Raw genomic sequence first — 20,050 nt, 5'->3', positions numbered from 1 at the left:
AGAAAACCAGATAGGCTGGGAGAAAAAAAAAGCAAAACAAACAAAAATCCAACAATCCATCCAGAGCCCCGAGAGCATTATTAAGATGATGAGCATTCATCTGAATAATTCTGCTGAGAGAACACTTCAAGTGCCACATCATCATCTGGCATCTGTTTGATGCTTATGGCCATATTATGCTCTTTTTCCATAGGTGGGCTGATGCCATTTCCAATTCCTTTGATGGAAAATTAAAGCAGCACTACAGCATGCTGTACCAGATAATATACATGGTTTTTTTTCCTATATTCAACTTGCATCATTATGGGTTTAGAATTCAGTGTACTGAGATGCACCTTAGACTTTTTAGTGAACACTACGCCTAGAAGGATCAATCAGTTTAAGTGTGAGATTTTTCTGATACAATGTAGCACCTGGCTTCGCTTTCCTTGCTGCAGCTAACTACATTTTGTCATTTCTTTTAGGGCAACAGGAGAGAACTTATGCTCTTTGGGCTCCTTTCCAATTATCCTAGCACTGACTTATGTTTATTTAATAAATTACTTGCTGTGAATGAGCTGATGGCTTCAGATCCTCCTTGGGGATACTGGAAATAGGGCCAGACATGGTCTTGGAGTAGAGAAGTGGTCTAGTGGTTAGAGCACCAGTCTTACAATCCAGAGGTGGCCGGTTCAAATTCCACTGCTGCTCCTTGTGACCTTGGGCAAGTCACTTAACCCCCCCCCCCCTTATTGTCTCAGGTACAAACTTAGATTGTGAGCCCTCCTGGGACAGAGAAATATCCAGTATACCTGAATGTAACTCACCTTGAGCTACTACTGAAAAAGGTGTGACAATATTGGATACCATAGCAAGTCTGCAGCCATTGAACATCAAAAATGGCACAGAAAATTCACAAGTAACTCCTGCATAACCCTAGAAAAGGTTGATTCCATGGTTTGTAACTGACCTGTTGCTGCTAGTTTGCAATATCTTCCTTTCTCCTTTTTAACAGAGTTTGCATAGAGAAGATGTAAATTTGTAAATGTGGATTTGCACATTATTGGGGCTGAAATATAAGCATCCAAGCTAAGAGGTGAATTTAAGTGACTCCAAGGGAGGTTTTTTCCCTTGAACTGTGGTTTTTAAAGATATAGGGAAACCCAGGACAAATAGAGAGTCCTTCTATGTATCCACATAGATTTGGATTCATACAGATTCAGCTTTCATTTCTGCTGCTATAAGCAGAGTACGATGGCATCCAAGCAGGAGTTCAGGTTTTGATATCAGGGAAAGCACATCAGCAAATGTCACTGGCTGAATGTTGTCAGAACAGAAATAACAGCTTATGTTGGAATTACGAATTATAGTAGCAAAGGGTGCCAAAAAAAGGATTGAAAAGATTAGGAGATAGAATTGATCTTTGGGGAACACCACATGATAGTTAGAAGGAGTTGAATAATGTAGGTTTCTATTTTACCTTGCAAGGAGCTCTATAAAAGGGAAAACTGAACCAATTTAGACAAACAGTCCATACATAATTTCTCATATGATAATAGACAAAAAGTATATACATTTCTTAAATATGAGTAAGATAGTAAGATAGTAACATAGTAGATGACGGCAGAAAAAGACCTGCACGGTCCATCCAGTCTGCCCAAGAAGATAAATTCATATGTGCTACTTTTTTATTTGTACTGTCTTGCCAGCCTTATCCCCACCTCCCAACCACCAACCCTGCCTCCCACCACCAGCTCTGGCACAGACCGTATAAGTCTGCCCAGCACTATCCTCACCTCCCAACTACCAGTCCCGCCTCCCACCACCAGCTCTGGCACAGACCGTATAAGTCTGCCCAGCACTATCCCTGCCTCCCACCACCGGCTCTGGCACAGACCGTATAAGTCTGCCCAGCACTATCCCTGCCGCCCAACCACCAGCCCCTGCACAGACCGTATAAGTCTGCCCAGCACTATCCCTGCCGCCCAACCACCAGCCCCTGCACAGACCGTATAAGTCTGCCCAGCACTAGCCCCGCCTCCCAACCACCAGCTCTGCCACCCATTCTAGGCTAAGCTCCTGAGGATCCCTTCCTTCTGCACAGGATTCCTTTATGTTTATCCCACGCATGTTTGAATTCTGTTACCGTTTTCATCTCCATCACCTCCCGCGGGAGGGCATTCCAAGCATCCACCACCCTCTCTGTGAAAAAATACTTCCTGACATTCTTCTTGAGTCTGCCCCCCTTCAATCTCATTTCATGCCCTCTCGTTCTACCGCCTTCCCATCTACGGAAAAGGTTTGTTTGCAGATTAATACCTTTCAAATATTTGAACGTCTGTATCATATCACCCCTGTTCCTCCTTTCCTCCAGGCTATACATGTTCTGGTCCGCAAGTCTCTCCTCATACGTCTTGCAACGCAAATCCCATACCATCCTCGTAGCTTTTCTTTGCACCGCTTCAATTCTTTTTACAACCTTAGCAAGATACGGCCTCCAAAACTGATCACAATACTCCAGGTGGGGCCTCACCAACGACTTGTACAGGGGCATCAACACCTCTTTTCTTCTGCTGGTCACACCTCTCTCTATACAGCCTAGTAACCTTCTAGCTACGGCCACTGCCTTGTCACACTGTTTCATCGTCTTCAGATCCTCAGATACTATCACCCCAAGATCCCTCTCCCCAGCCGTACCTAGCAGACTCTCACTGCCTAACACATATGCCTCTCTTGGATTTCTACTCCCTAAGTGCATCACTTTGCATTTCTTCGCATTGAATTTTAATTGCCAAACCTTAGACCATTCTTCTAGCTTTTTCAGATCCTTTTTCATGTTTTCCACTCCCTCTGGGGTGTCCACTGTGTTACAAATCTTAGTATCATCCGCAAATAGGCAAACTTGACCTTCTAACCCTTCTGCAATGTCACTCACAAATATATTGAACAGAATCGGCCCCAGCACCGATCCCTGAGGCACTCCACTACTCACCTTTCCCTCCTCCGAGCGAACTCCATTCACCACCACCCTCTGGCGCCTGTCCGTCAACCAGTTCCTAATCCAGTTCACCACTTCGGGTCCTATCTTCAGCCCATCCAGTTTATTTAGGAGCCTCCTGTGGGGAACCGTGTAAAAAGCCTTGCTGAAATCTAAGTAGATTACGTCTATAGCACGTCCACAGTTCAATTCTCCGGTCACCCAATCAAAGAATTCAATGAGATTCGTTTGGCACAATTTCCCTTTGGTAAAACCATGTTGTCTCAGATCTTGCAACTCATTTTCTTCCAGGAAATTCACTATCCTTTCCTTCAGCATCGCTTCCATTACTTTTCCATTATCAATAGAAATCAAACAAAATAAAACATGGAAATGAAAATAAGATGATACCTTTTTTATTGGACATACTTTTCCAATAATCGAAGTGAGGCTTACCGGCCTGTAGTTTCCAGCTTCTTCCCTTTCACCACTTTTGTGAAGAGGGACCACCTCCGCCGTTCTCCAATCCCTCGGAACCTCTCCCATTTCTAAGGATTTATTAAACAAATCTTTAAGAGGACCCGCCAGAACCTCTCTGAGCTCCCTCAATATACTGGGGTGGATCCCATCCGGTCCCATTGCTTTGTCCACCTTTAGTTTTTCTAGTTGTTGATACACACTCTCTTCCGTGAACGGTGCTATATCCACTCCATTCTCAAATGAACTTTTGCCAGTCCATCATAGTCCTTCTCCTGGATTTTCTTCAGTAAAAACAGAACAAAAGTATTTATTTAGTAAATTTGCCTTTTCTTCATCATTATCTACATAGCGGTTTGCAGTATCTTTTAGTCTCACAATTCCCTTTTTAGTCATTCTCCTTTCACTAATATACCTGAAGAAATTTTTGTCACCCCTCCTTACCTTTCTAGCCATTTGTTCTTCCGCTTGCGCTTTCGCCAGACGTACCTCTCTCTTGGCTTCTTTCAGTTTCCTCGTGCATGACGTCAGGCTCAGAAACATAATGAAGGAAGAAGAGGACCTCAGCTGGCGGGGGTTGGGGTCCTCCACCAGCAAAGGTAGGTGACGGCGACGGAGGTTTGGCAGAGGGAGGGGGGGTTGAGAGGGTCGTTGGCAGGGGGGGTCAAGGTGGTGGTGGCGGCAGCAGCGGCGGGGGGTTGACAATGGCGGGGGGGTCAGCGGCTCCAGGGGGAGCTAAAATGTGCCCCCTCACCTCGGGCTCTGGACCCCTTCCTGCCGAAGTCTGGCTACACCCCTGCCTTTTACTAAGGTGTGCTGAAAAATGGCCTGCGGTAGTGTAGATGTGTGTTTTGGGCACACATAGAATTATTTTTCAGTGCACTTGCCGAAAATGGATGTGCAGCAAAATCAAAATTGTTGCGCGTCCATTTTTGGTCTGAGACCTTACCGCCAGCCATTAACCTAGCGGTAAAGTCTCACATGGTAACCAGGCAGTAATGACCTACGTGTGTCAAATGCCACTTGGCGAGCGCCCATTACGCGCGTCCAAAAATAAAAATTATTTTTCAGATGCGCGTATCGGATGCACGCAAAAAATGAAATTACCTCAAGAGCCACGCAGTAGCCAGGCGGTAACTCCATTTTGATGCACGTTTGGCATGTGTAGAAGCTGACGCAGCTTAGTAAAAGGGCCCCTATTACAGCTAGTAGAACCTGAGTAAGGGTCTTTAAGGAAGAAGAGGTTGTACCTGAGTCCAAGATATTGCTTATTCCTGTAGGACCATTCTGTGAAGTATTTTAAGTGAACAAGGTCTGTATGTACTTCATTTTCTGAGAGAGCTTTCATGTCTTACCCAGAGGAATGTTCTGCTCTGGACATGATAGACGGAAAGAGATCAACCAATGATCAGACCAGAAAATGTCTGTGGAAACTGGAAATAATCTTACTTGGAGAGTAGGGCCTCTGAGTGAAAAACAAGATCCAGAATAAATTTTTCTTGATGTGTGGGAAGATGATTCTGTAGTACGTATCCTAACTCATTCAGGGGAGACAAAAAGCTTCTTTCCGGTTCCATAACTTGGTCATCAGAATGAATGCTAAAATCACCCAACACAACTAGGTTTGAAAAGTAGGTAGCTATATCTGTTACTGCACTGATTAGTTCAATGAAATCGCTCCTCACTGCTGACAGAAATAAATCAGCAAGAGAGCATGAGAAGGACAGGAGCAGAATTGGATTAAAAGGATATTACATGACACTGAGGAAGAGTCTACTCGCTTATGTATTTAGTAGTGGCTGTCCATTGTGCTAGTTGAGAAAGACAGCTAACTCTAACTGTGGAGGGTGGCTTACTTTACACATTGTGGGACATAGTGACATAGTAATGTAGTTAATGACAGCAGATAAAGCTAGTATGAGCCATGTCATCCATCCAGTCTGCCCAGTAAGGTGGCTAGGCTTCTACGAACCACTCCGTGCAGGTTATCTCCTTCTGTGCTTTTGTTTAGGTTTGTAACTGTCTATCCCTGCAGGTTATCTCCCTGTTTTTAGCAGGGTCGTGGCCAGAGCCCAAAATGGGGGGGGGCACATTTTGGTCCACCGCCCCACTGTCACCCCTTCTGCCTCCTCGCCGCACTGCCACCGCTGTACACCTTGGCTGGCGGGGGGTCCCCAACCCCCGCCAGCTGAAGCACTGCCACCGCAAATACCTTGGCTGGTGGGGGTCCCTAACCCCTGCCAACTGAAGACTTTGTCCAGCGCAGGGGGAGGAATGCTGGCTTCGGCCTAACCCCTGGTAAGCCTTTCCTCAGCTGAGAGGTGCCCACCTCTACCACCGGCTGCCTTTCAGGTGCTGTGGAGGACTTGCAGCTCATCTGCATATCCTTACAGCCTTCTCCGGGGTGACACCCAGGTCCACCCCGATCCACTCAGGGCCTCCGCTCTAGGTGCCCAGCGCTCCCACCAGGTGCTGTGGAGGACTTGCAGCCCTTCTGCATTTCCTCACAGCTGTATCCGGGGTGACTCCAGTTCCACCCCGATCTTCCCAGGGCCTTCTCTCCAAGTGCACAGAGTTTCCAGCTGCTTTTTGGCTAGGATCAGGCGACCCTCAGGGGGAGGAATGCTGGCTTCGGCCTAACCCCTGGTAAGCCTTTCCTCAGCTGAGAGGTGCCCACCTCTACCACTGGCTGCCTTTCAGGTGCTGTGGAGGACTTGCAGCTCATCTGCATATCCTTACAGCCTTCTCCGGGGTGACACCCAGGTCCACCCCGATCCACTCAGGGCCTCCGCTCTAGGTGCCCAGCGCTCCCACCAGGTGCTGTGGAGGACTTGCAGCCCTTCTGCATTTCCTCACAGCTGTATCCGGGGTGACTCCAGTTCCACCCCGATCTTCCCAGGGCCTTCTCTCCAAGTGCACAGAGTTTCCAGCTGCTTTTTGGCTAGGATCAGGCGACCCTCAGGGGGAGGAATGCTGGCTTCGGCCTAACCCCTGGTAAGCCTTTCCTCAGCTGAGAGGTGCCCACCTCTACCACCGGCTGCCTTTCAGGTGCTGTGGAGGACTTGCAGCTCATCTGCATATCCTTACAGCCTTCTCCGGGGTGACACCCAGGTCCACCCCGATCCACTCAGGGCCTCCGCTCTCTCATTCTCCCTGTCTCCTCAGCTCGAAACCTTGGGGTCATCTTTGACTGTTCGCTCTCCTTCTCTGCTCATATCCAGCAGATTGCCAAGACCTGTCGTTTCTTTCTTTACAACATCCGTAAAATCTGCCCCTTTCTTTCCGAGCACTCTACCAAAACCCTCATCCACACCCTTGTCACCTCTCGTTTAGACTACTGCAATCTGCTTCTTGCTGGCCTCCCACTTAGTCACCTCTCCCCTCTCTAGTCAGTTCAAAACTCTGCTGCCCGTCTCATCTTCCGCCAGGGTCGCTTTACTCATACTACCCCTCTCCTCAAAACCCTTCACTGGCTCCCTATCCGTTTTCGCATCCTGTTCAAACTTCTTCTACTAACCTATAAATGTATTCACTCTGCTGCTCCCCAGTATCTCTCCACACTCGTCCTTCCCTACACCCCTTCCCGTGCACTCCGCTCCATGGATAAATCCTTCTTATCTGTTCCCTTCTCCACTACTGCCAACTCCAGACTTCGCGCCTTCTGTCTCGCTGCACCCTACGCCTGGAATAAACTTCCTGAGCCCCTACGTCTTGCCCCATCCTTGGCCACCTTTAAATCTAGACTGAAAGCCCACCTCTTTAACATTGCTTTTGACTTGTAACCACTTGTAACCACTCGCCTCCACCTACCCTCCTCTCTTCCTTCCCGTTCACATTAATTGATTTGATTTGCTTACTTTATTTATTTTTTGTGTATTAGATTGTAAGCTCTTTGAGCAGGGACTGTCTTTCTTCTATGTTTGTGCAGCGCTGCGTATGCCTTGTAGCGCTATAGAAATGCTAAATAGTAGTAGTAGTAGTAGTAGTAGCGCTGGTCTCCAGTGCAGCCACATTGCCTGCCCTGCTCTCTCTTCCCCTTACGTCCGCCATGCTCCTTTTAGTGAAACTGAGCATGCCGGACGTAAGGGGAAGAGAGAGCAGGGAAGGCAATGCGGCGGTGCCAGAGGCCAACACTGGATGATATCTTCAGCTGGTGTGGGTTGGAGACCCCCACCAGCCAAATCAGGGGCTCAGAGCAAATTTGGGCGGGCCCAGGCATCAGTGGCCCCATGCTGCTACACCACTGGTTTTTAGGGCTGTAACTGCTGCTCTGTACCTTTTTGACATATGATATTCCTTTTAATTTTGCAATTAGTGGAAATGCTCTGTACTTTGATTTCATCCTCTTGAGGGCACCATCTCTTGCTACATAGGGTCCTAGTGTTTATCCCATGCTTTTTGGAATTCTGACATTTTTTTTGTCCCTACCACTTCTACCAGGAGGACATTCCAGGCCACTCTGTCCATGAAAAGTATTTCCTATTACTTTTATGTTTACCTTCTTTCAGCTTCATTTCATATCCTTCAGTTCTATAGCTTCCCCATCTTTGAAAAAAAGGTTTGTTGGGTCATTAATACCTTTCAACTAATTAAAAAGTTTTGTCATATCTCCTTTGTCTCTCCTCCTCCCTAGGGTACATACATACTCAGGTCTTCAAGTCTCTTCTGGACCAGACCCCATACCATATTTTCACTTTCCTTTGAATTACTTCGTCTCTTTTATACCCTTAATGAGATCCAGCCTCCAAATCTGCACACAATACTCCAAGTGAGGTCTCACCAATGATGTGTACAAGCAAATTATCACCTCTTCCTTTATATTTGTTGTACTCCACTCTGTACAATCAAGCATTCTTCTGGCTTTGGTTACCGATTGGTCACACTGTTTTGCAACCTTAGACAACACCCCAATGTCTTTCCTGGCCTATGTATATCAGTCTCTCGCCTCCTACCACATAGAACCCCAAATGTATCACTCTTCACTTCTTCAGAGTAAAGTTTAACAGCCATGCATTTGCCCACATTTGAATTTTAATAAATCACTTCTCATGAGGGCTGGGCCAGAGAAATCTGTTAAGCAGGAAGTCTCTGGTCCCACAGCACAGAAACTGGGAGGCCAGCGGTAGATGGATCGATGAGAAGAGATAAGATCCCAAGAAAGGAAACAAAAAAGATAAAATTCACAGGCTTGTGGAGGCACGCCTAGGAACAGAACAAAATATTGCACTTAAAAATCATGTCGGTGGTGTTCATTGTTGTTCTGAGGTTCTTTCGAGTGTGTCAATTGATTTCAGGAGTGGGCATAACCAAGGGTACTGGTAGAGCAGACTCAAGTATTTAAGAGGGAATAATGCACATTTTTCCCTTTGATTATATACTGCAGTTTGCAAATAGCATTAGGACCATTCAAAATTGTAGCTTTCATGATGGCAGAATGCTCAAGAGTTGGAATCTGCAAACTTTTCAAAATGAGGGTGTCACGGTCATCAACGTTCGTGCCTTGCTCATCAGTGCCCTGCTCCATCTAGACCCATTAGATTTACCTGCAGTTCTAGTCAGCGATCTGTGGGGTCACTGTAGAGTGGTGGAGGCCAAGCTGTTGATGTTATCAGAGCTGAGCCTTTCTTAAACTGGCCTCTGCGTGCACTCAGTGTTCTGGCAATAATTTCTGATTGAGCTCAGGCCTGCCTGAGGCTCTGCTAGTTCCAACTGTTGTCTCCTTGTCAGGCAGTGGCCTGAAGCTTTGCTGCAGCTTTTACCTTCTTGCTCTGTTCCAGTATAGCCTGCTTCCAAGCCTTGAAGTCCCAAGAGCTTCTTGTACTTCAGCTGAGATTCCAGTCATCCGCAGTGAGTCCTTGGTCACTGGTTGCAGTGAGTAGGCTCTGTGCTGAGTTTTGGACTGTGTGTGCTGGGACGACGTGGAGTGCTGTACGTACTGGGGCCATGGCCATGTCTCGAAGTATCACTGGACTCACAGAGGGATCCACATGGGCTGTTCCTGGTTCCAGTTTGCTGCGCTGTGCCTGTGTGTGTCTTTTGCTCTGGGATCATTCATTTCAGACATTTCAGAGACTATTACTGACCTGCCTGCCCTGGGAGCATTGGCTCAGGCATTGTTTGCTAAACCTTGTTTGCCCTGGGAACATTGGGTCGGGCATTGCATTGCTTAAACCTGGTTTCCCTGGGAGCATTCGGCTTGGGCGCCTCTGTGACTGTTTGATTTCTTCTTTACCTTCAGCGAGCAGAATGGACCACTCAAGTTCCCTACCCACGGTGCGGGTCTACAAGAGACTTTTTTTTCCTTTGCCCTGCTGCTGCTCATCTCCTGCTTCTGAGAGAGCTTGCCGTGGAGGTCCTGCAGCTTACATGAGAGTCTTGACAGAATGAACCTTTTCCAGCTAAGTGCTACTGCTTTCCGTTGCCCGCCAGGGCAGGCCTTTGACTAGTCTCTTGTGCTCTGTGTTTGCTTTTCTTGTACAGCTAGGTTGTCTTACTATTTGCCAATATTGTATGCTTAATGTTTTGCTTTGCTAGTGTTCGAATGTGCAGCGAGGCTGCTTATTGTCCTCTGTTCTCTTACATTATTGCTGAGCTGTTCGTTTGCCTTTTACCTTGTGTTTCTTTTGCTGCCATTAAAGCTACATTAGTTCACCTCCATTTGCAATCCAGTCTGGGATACTCTTGTCTCTATGGGACTCCGTCTACCCAGAGGTAGTTGAGTAATTCTCACGCAGCCACCCCTGGGCCAAGGGCTCACAAATGTCACAGAGGGCCACGTAAGACATTTCAAATCATCAGGAGGGCCGGTGGTGGGGGAGAGGAGGGAGCTCCCTCTGGGAGTTTGCTGAGTGGAAGGGGGTTAGATACCATGTCTGGCCCTTTCAGTGATTTGAAAAGCTGAAGAAAGGGAAGGCATAGGGCAGGGTTTCCCAGGATGTGACAGATAGTGAGTGGCCAGTAATAATTCTAAATTTTCAGAAGTTAGCACTCCTACTCTGTCTCCCCTCTTCTCTGGTGTCTGCCTCCTGAAGGAGTGGGTGATGAGTCATAAATGCAGGTAGGTGGATGACAGGGGATGTTTGTGTGCATGTATGTGGCTCCCTTACATCTTCTTATTTTCTCTACTTCCCTCCCCTTTCTCATTTCTTTCCCCCTCTTTCCCCACCTCTCTTCCTTTTTCCTTCTGTTCCTTTCCCTCCCCTCTTCCTTTTCTTCTCTGTTGCTTCCCTCTCACTTCCTCTTTCACTCCCTTTGTACCCTTCTCTTCGTATTCACTCAGCTCTCTCCCCTCCTGTCAAATTCACTTCCCTCAACTCGCAGGTCTCTGTCTTCAGCTGGTAGAGCCCGGGACCCCACCAGTCTTGCTGTTTTTCTGCTTCTGTTCATCTCTGTTTTCAAATGGTGAGGCCTGAGGACTCTGCCAGTTTTATTGCCATCTCTGTCACCATTTGTCTCTTTTTTTTTGGCTGGCAAAGCTTGTAAACTTAGCAAAATTTGTTATCTTTGCTTTCACCATGCATCAAAAGTGATAAAAGTAATACTTGCTCTGCAGGCTGGATATGGCTCTGGATAAGAAAAGAATGGTGAACTGGTAGAAGGAGATGGTATGGGGCATAGTGAAGGGAACCCTGCTTTGGGGTTTTCTTGTTTTAATGCGTCTCTTGTGCTCTGACATATTGGGTGACATTCTATAACATAGCCCAAAGACGTAGCTACCACAAAATCCATGATGGCTTCAGGATCCACCTAAGCCATTATAGAATGTAAGCTGTGTTGGTGTGCCGAAATGTAAGCATGCTCACTTACGAAATATCAATAGATGGCGTAAGTTGGTGTGCCTGTGTACCACTCAAAATGAGCAATTGATAGAATTCTATAAGTTGCGCACATTGCCTGGCAATACACCCATAGCTGCCGTTGCTCTGACCATGTGTATGGCCCCCTTGCACTTACATGCTAACCCCCTAATTAGGTAACAGCCGCCAAAACTTTCACATGCAAATTTGCTCGTGCATCCAATTTAATTAAATAATAAGCTAATTAGTGCCAATAATTGGCTTTTTAACAAGCAATTATTGGCACTAATTACATCTAATGGAACTTCACAAGCGCAAATTTAGGCATAGGATCCGTGCCAAAATTTTATGTGTGATTTGAAAAAGGAGGCATGGAAATGGGAGGGTCATGGGCGGAACAGGGTAGTTTCTAAAATTAACTCACATTGTTATAGAATAACGGGGATGCACGCTTAATGTAGGCGTGTATATTTGCACCACGGTTCAGTTGGTGCAAAGTTAAGAATGATTCTCAGGTGTAAGCACTGTTCTATAAACCATGCCTAACTTTAAGCACTGCTTATAGAATAGTGCTTTTTTTAGTGATGATTTTTTTTGACACCATATTTAGAATCTAGCCCTAAGCGACTTTGGCGTGTATAATGTAGAATAGCGCCTAGCACTTATATGAGTAACTGCCAATCATTGTCACTTCTGATTCATGTAAGTGCTAATATTCTTAAGCATGTACTTGCCCCCCAATTCTACATATTGTGCCTTAATTTCTGTATGCAAATTGGAACATATTCTATAACAATGCGCATAACTTAATGGTTAACTAGCTAATCAGTGTTGTTAATTGGATGTTAACAAGCTATTATTAGTACTAATTGGCATTAATTAAGATGTGCACTCAACTCACTAAGGGCCCTGTTTACTTAGGTGTTTTTAGAACGCCTACACTTAGCGCGTGTTAACCATATAGGCACCTATAGGGATATTGTAGGCACGTACATGGTTAACGTACGTACATGGTTGACGCATGTTAAAAACGTTAACGCGCCTATAATGCTGCGTAGTAAACAGGGCCTAAGTGTATTCTATAACATGGTGGCAATAAGTTCTAAGACACATATTTGAAAAGGGGGCATTGTTATGGGCATGGAATGAGCAGGGTGTGGGTGTTTCTAAAATCTATGTGCATTATTGTAGAATACACCCACTCTACACCTAATTTAGGTGTCAGGATTTACATCAACTAAAACATGGCCTAAATGGACTTGACCAAATTTGGTTGTACAGAGAGGCACACGGTGTATTTTATTTGCCACACAGAAATTTAAGTCTATGCTATAAAATTTCAGCATACTTTAGAAAATAAGCTTCGGCGTATTTTACCGTACAGGTTTTTCAGGCGCCATATATAGAATCTACCCTCGGTGTCTATTAGGCACCAAGTTATAGAAAGAGGGGGATTTTTGGTGATTTTTGCTGTGGTCCTGTCACATCTTATTGTCATGAATATTGTGCTTTAGAATGCTACTTCCCATTGTCTTGAATGCCATGTCCTGATACAATGTGGGGTTTTATTTTTTATTTTTTTTTGGGGGGGGGGGGTGTCACTGAATGTTACATCATGTTTCTTTGGCTGTGTTGTGCTGAGGTCTCATCCCATGAAGCTGCATACAAGCTATGGAGGTAAATCCCTCTCTAGTGTGAGCATTACAGTTCTAAAGGTTCTCCTAAGATGGTCACCAAAGTAAGATGTTGACACAGCATCTGTCTTTATTAAAAATGTCTATTTTGCTTATACCAGTACCAGAATGGTATTCTACTATTTTATTTAAATACTGTACCATTGTTTGAAAATAGAAACAGAGAAAATGAAGCCAGATAAAGACCATATGGCACATGTCTGTCTATCCATACCATCCCTTATTCCTTCCTCTCCCTTAGAGATCCTATATACTGTAAAGATGATGAGGCTACTGTGAAGATGAAGCTCCCACCTCAAGATCCCAGGTCCCTCTTTCACTCAGGGTGAGCTGGTTCTCAGTATGCAGATTTTATGCAAATTAATCTACTACCCTTTTCTGCTCAGGGTGACCTGCTTCTCAAAAGGCAAACATAGTCAGGTCTCACCAATCAGGCTATTTTCATACACATCTTTATTCCAGCCTCTGGGGCACACTTCTTTTAGCTTAAAACACTTTCACAAGCTTAAACAGTTCTTCCAGCTTAACCATTTCATTTCTTCCTACTCAGTGCAATCTTCCATTTTAAACATTTCTTCTTGCACAGTTCAATATCCATAGATTTCTTCCCCCTGAGCCCTCTCACACAGGCATTTGGGCTCAGTACTAACTCAGTCCCTGGACACACAGTCCCTCCTTGTAGCACACAGCTCTAGACACACAGTCTCTTTATCTTGGACACACAGTCCCTCTTCACTGTTCTAGACACACAGTCTTTTCCTCTGGGACACACAGTACCTCTTCACTGCCCTAGACACACAGTCTTTTCAGCTGGGACACACAGTACCTCTTCACTGTTCTAGACACACAGTCTTTTACTCAGTCCCTGGACACACAGTCCCTCCTTGAACACACAGTTCTTATTCTTGATACTCCAGGGCCTTCTTACCCCAGCCAGCTTCCTTCTTGGGAACACACAGTTCTACCCACAGTCCAAAGGGCACAGCCAGTACCTCTCATGGGGATTCTTCTGCTTCAGCTACCAGCCCTCCTCTGCAACTGCTAGCTCTCCTTCTCCCCCTCACCCTCAGGTGGGGTATTAAGTGTTTAATGGCCAAACAGGACTCAGCCCATAACCTGCTGCACCTGTTTCCACCTCCAGGACTCTCCCCGGTCCTAGCAACCTCCAGCTATACCTCCCCTTACTGGCTCCCTTTAGTGACTCACCCAGTCCTTCTCCCTGGACATTTTAGGGGAACAGCGCCCTCTAGGGGCCTAACCAGGGTAGGACAGCCTCTTCTTTATCACAATACTTCTCCCACACTCTCTAGAATTCAGATACAGTCTTTGTCTTCACCACCTCCACCAGGCGGCTGTTTCAAGAATTCACCACCTTGTCCTTGAAGAAGTATTTCCATAGGTTACTCCTAGTCTGCAACCTTTCACCTTTATCCTTTGCCCTCTTATTCCAGAGCTTCCTTTCAATTGAAAGAGACTCATTTCCTGTGTATATATGCCACAGAAGTATTTAAATGTCTTTATCATGTCATCTGCCTTTCTTCCAAAGTAAAAACCAACAAACAATAAAGCCTGTCATTACTGGACTGATATTACATCATGTACATCATAGGCCAGTGTGAAGACTAATTTTGTTGTTAATATTTCATATTAAAATGTTAGAAAAATTAGTAATTAATCACCCACACAGCGTGACGTATGTGGTGTGCTATTCTACCTATTGAGATCTTGAAGTCTGTCCCCCATACACTTTATGACAAAACCCGCTGATCACTTTAGTAGAGTCCTTCTGGTCAATTCTTAGGGGCCCTTTTGCTAAGATGCATAGGCGCCTACAAGTGTACAATGTGCGTCAAATTAGAACTACCACCTGGCTACCACGTCCCCTTGGCGGTAATTCTGCATGGCAGAAAATAATTTCTATTTTCTACTGCATGGTGCTAACCGGGCTGTAATTGGCAGTGTACACATGCTGGTGATTACCACCCGGTTAACATGTGAAACCTTACTGCTAAGTCATTGGGTGGTGGTAAGGTCTCAGGCCCACATGTGCTGATTTTTATTTTGCTGCATGTCAATTTTCGGCAAAAAAGGCCTTCTGTACTCACCCTTTCAGCACTAACCTTCCCTCCTCACCAGCCCTATTCCTGTCTTTCCATCCTTCCCTTTCCTCCAGGTCGTTCTTCTTGTACCCTCTACCCCATCTTCTATTGACTCTCTTTTACCGTCCTTTTAACCCAATTTCTTCCATCACTCAACCCCTTCAGAAACCTATCCCCTTCCTCTGCTATCCTTCCCCAGTACCCCCATTCCTTTTCAATGTCATTCTTCCTCTCTCCATTCTTTCAGGTCATTCACACTATGTCTCTACCTTTCTCCACACTTTATCCCCTTTCTCTTACCCCTTCCCCCCATTTCACATCCTCACTCATTCTCCTAACCCATCAAGATACCCCCACTCGTACCTACCAATTGTCAAGTACTCACTATCTTCTAAAAATTCCCACTCAGTCTCTCCCATCTGTATTTCCCTGCTCTACTCCTAAACTCTCCTATTCAGTCACCAAGTCCTAGTCATCTGCTCTGTTCTCCCTCTCCTCTCCTCTCTAGTTCCATCCATCTTCTAAATTCCCCTTCTCCCTCTACCCCCTAGTGCCATCCATCCATGATCCACTGGCTTGATATTTTATTGCTTCCCCACCCCACTCCACCCTTCTGCAGCATCTCTCTCTTTCACCCCCCTCATGCACCCAGTCTTTCCCCTACTCTTCACTTCTCCCCTCATTCGAGCCAGGTGCTTATTGTTGGCCCTCAACCTCCTCATTTGAGGATTCCCCAGGGGGCTCCCTTGAGAAGACATTGAGCCTACCTAACAATTGTTCTTTCCTCCCCCTCTTTCCTATCATTTTTTGTAGTTCTGCTCTCTTTCCCTTTTGCTATTTGTCTGTCTTCATTTGATCTCTCTTTTAAAATTGATATTTAGATTGTAAACCGCTAAGGCAGGGTAGGAAGCATGAATAAAACTTGGAAACTTGGAACACTCTCTTCCCTCTCCCTCCACCTGCTGCAATCTGGCATCTCTCACCCCCCCCCCCCCCCCCCCCCCCCCCCCATGATCTAGCATTTCTTTTTCCCTCCCTCACCTCCCATAGTCTGGTTTCTCTTTCCATTCCCTCCTCCTCATGGTCCAGTGTCTTTATCACTTCCCTCCCTGCCCTCTCCTTCTACTACAGTTCTCAAACCTTCTGCCTGTGTCATCTCTCAAAGGCAGCCTTGTTCCTTGCTGATCCCAGAAGCTTTCTCTCTGTACAACTTCCTGTTACCACGTAGGCAGGATGCTTGCAGAAAGAAAACTTCCGTGGACAGCCAGAGGAAAGGCTGCCTTGAGAGATGACACTTCCAGAAGTTCAGAGAACTGCAGTGGCGGCGCAGCGGGCAGCAGGGAAGGAGGAAGTGAAAGAGATGCCGAACCATGGGTAGGAAGAAAGGAGCAAGATATCAGACCATACAGGTTGTGGGGTGGGGGGATGCCAGGTAAGCAAATGCAGGGGCACTGGGGAGGGGCCTGAGCCAAGAATGGGGGTCCTGGGCTCCTGAGTCCCCCCCCCCCATGGCTATGCCCCTGAGTCAAAATAATCAGCCTGTAGTTCCCACATCTGCATTTCTCCAGGACCACTTCCAACTCTAGAGAAGCATTGAAAAAGATCAGAGGAGTCACAGGAACTTCTACAACTTCCTTCAGTTCCCTTGGATGTATGCCATCCAGCCCTATTGCTTTGTCTACCTTTAGTTTAGCTTGCTCCTCACAAACACCATCCTTTGAAAATTGTTCAAGATCTACCACCCTTCCATTTCTATTTTTGTTTGGCTTCTACAGTCCTACTATTGGCTTTCCATCCGTGAACACAGAACAGAAATATTTAAGTAATTCTGCCTTATTCTCAAAGCTTCTACATATTCCTCTCCTTCACTCTTGACTCTCGAAAATGCCACTTTTGCACTTCCTCCTATCACAACGTATCTAAAAACAATGTTTTGACTTCCCATTTTACGGTATTGGCTATTTTTAGCTGTAGTGGTTGAGAGAAAAGAGGAGAGGAGATAGAATAACCTGAGTTCAACTGGTCATTTCAGGGGTTGAAAGAGACAAAAAATGACTACCAATATAGCAGCAACCTGTCCTGGTTGATGAGTTGCATAGAGGGACACCTCCAGCCCTGAGGCTAGACACAGACTGCATTGCCACCCAAAGAGCAAGAGACTTCAGAGAAAATTCAATAGACAAAAAAATGCACTTTGAGTTGTCAACTTAAACTTCTGATGCATTCTAAGTTAAGAAAAGGCAATTTATGAACTTTCTGGTTCCTTTTGTAATAATACATCAGAACAGGAAAATAGCATTTCATAGTCTATTGCTTCCCAAAACATGATTAATAGCAGCTCAGTGATATTTGACAACAGAGATGATCGCTCATTCTTCCAATGGCAGATAACTGTGAAGTATAGATTCAGTGCTGGGCATTCATTCTCAAGAAAGATCTGCACATCTTTGAAAAAGGGAAAAAGAAGGACTAGGAGGCTAATGAAAGGGACATAGTGAAAGATTGTCCAAATTATAGTTATTTGCACTAGACTAAATGGGGGTAATTTTATACAGGGTTTTATTCCATGTAATTGGTCTCTTATGAAAATACCCCATAGTATACATGTGTAAAAGTTCATGCAGTGACAAGAAAGTGCCTTATAGAGGTGTTCAAGAGCATAGTTTAAGCACTGTACAGGTGGAGCCGGGGTTATAAAATAAACTAACAGACTAAGCAATGTAGATCCTCAGAAAGAGTTCAGTCATAGACATCAGAAAACAATATCGCTCATTTCCCCAAAAATGTTTTAACAGACCTCAGCGCTGTCACTCAGAGGTTCAAACATTTACATTACCTCTGAGATTCACACACCCACCTCATCACTGGTCCAATATAATAGCTTATTTTTTTTACTTCTTTAACTTAGTAATTTCTCAAAATACTTATTTAGCTTATTGTTATCTCGAAAACCATTGTATTCATAAATTGTATCAAAGAAATACTCATCTTAATCACTCTACAAAGCACTATTTCTCCCAATCGGAGATTTTGTCCAACATGTTTTGCCCAAAGGCTGTATCAAGGAGCCTCTCCTTAAAAAAACAGCATCATTCTTTATAGGTATAAATTAGCAGATGAGGCAGATGAGATGGGTCACAGATGACAGTCATATGTATTTCTAGCTGGAAGTTCTTAAGAATCAGTCTTCATAAGCTTGAAAACTCATTTACAACAAACTGCTTGGACTATTCTTTAGAGAATGACACAGGGACAAAGTTTGTCCCCATCCCCACCCTGTTGCCATGGGTTCTGTCTCTGTCCCCATCCTGTCCCCACGGACCCTGTCTCTGTCCCTGCCTGTCTTTGGCTCCTGTAGGGCCTGTCTCCGCCCCATCCCCATGGGCTTTGTCCTCATCTGCAGAAGCCTCAAACATTTGTGATGTTATATTTACAAATTTTTATTAAAAGTATAAAAAGGAACAATATGCTGTGCAACTGTTGTTCATAAATCACAAATAGAAAACAATAACAACGAGCAACTTTAATAATCCCCCACCACCAAACTCTACCCTTCCAACCCCAACAATAGCTGACTTCTACTACCCCAAGGAATCCTAGTCCACCCAGTTAAAATGTCCAGGGGTACAAAATACAACCCATTATATGTGCCCTAGCGGGAGAGAAATATGCCCTATGAAGCACTGTTGTGATTTTTTAATCTGTGGATGAATAAGTCATCAACAATCTCAGGATTCAGTCTACTACTACTACTACTACTATTTAGCATTTCTATAGTGCTACAAGGCGTACGCAGCGCTGCACAAACATAGAAGAAAGACAGTCCCTGCTCAAAGAGCTTACAATCTAATACACAAAAAATAAAGTAAGCAAATCAAATCAATTAATGTGTACAGGAAAGAGGAGGGTAGGTGGAGGCGAGTGGTTACAAGTGGTTACGAGTCAAAAGCAATGTTAAAGAGGTGGGCTTTCAGTCTAGATTTAAAGGTGGCCAAGGATGGGGCAAGACGTAGGGGCTCAGGAAGTTTATTCCAGGCTTAGGGTGCAGCGAGACAGAAGGCGCGAAGTCTGGAGTTGGCAGTAGTGGAGAAGGGAACAGATAAGAAGGTTTTATCCATGGAGCGGAGTGCACGGGAAGGGGTGTAGGGAAGGACGAGTGTGGAGAGATACTGGGGAGCAGCAGAGTGAGTACATTTATAGGTTAGTAGAAGAAGTTTGAACAGGATGCGAAAATGGATAGGGAGCCAGTGAAGCGACTTGAGGAGAGGGGTAGTATGAGTAAAGCAACCCTGGCGGAAGACCAGACGGTCTAGCTCTCCTTTCTTCCACAGTCCTTCCTGCATTAGAAGATGTCTTCTTAGAAGACGTGCTGGTAGCAGGAATGTAAAGGGTCCCCCATGCAAATTTTGCTAGTTGTAGCTAGCATGTTTGGTTGTTTTTCCAAAAAATCAAAATATCGTAGTCTGCATCACTCATACATAAATAACAGTCCAGTTCATTAACAGGTTTCAAGGTAGAAAATGACACAGGGACAAAGTTTGTACCCCTCCCCATAGGTTCTGTCCCCATCCCCGCCCCGTCCCCATGGGATCTGTCCCCATCCCTGCCCCGTTCCCTCGGGCTCTGTCCCTGCCCCATTCCCTCAGGCTCTGTCCCCACCCCATTCCTGCAGGCTCTGTCCCCGTTCCCGTCCTCGCAGTATTTTCTACTATTCTTGCATTGCTCCAATGAAAGATATCACACCCTACCAAGAATCCAGTTATCTCCACAACTAATATTGCTCTGACCTTATTGTACAAATTATCTTCCACTTATATTATTAGGTATCCTATCACAGGCATCTATGATGCCACATTTTATTGTTCTGCATGTGCAAAGCCGACATGTTTCTATTTTTGCAACATTTGTCGTATTTTTAATATTCCTTCCCACTCTCCATTAAGGAAGCCTGGAAATATAGAAGTCACAGGAGTGTGTAGCCATGCCTTGTACTTAAATGATTCTTCTTGAAATGTGACCTTTCATTTT

This window comes from Microcaecilia unicolor, chromosome 5 (assembly GCF_901765095.1).
Source record: "Microcaecilia unicolor chromosome 5, aMicUni1.1, whole genome shotgun sequence".
NCBI classification, from domain to species: Eukaryota; Metazoa; Chordata; class Amphibia; order Gymnophiona; family Siphonopidae; genus Microcaecilia; species Microcaecilia unicolor.
Note: the sequence above shows the minus strand (reverse complement) of the source record.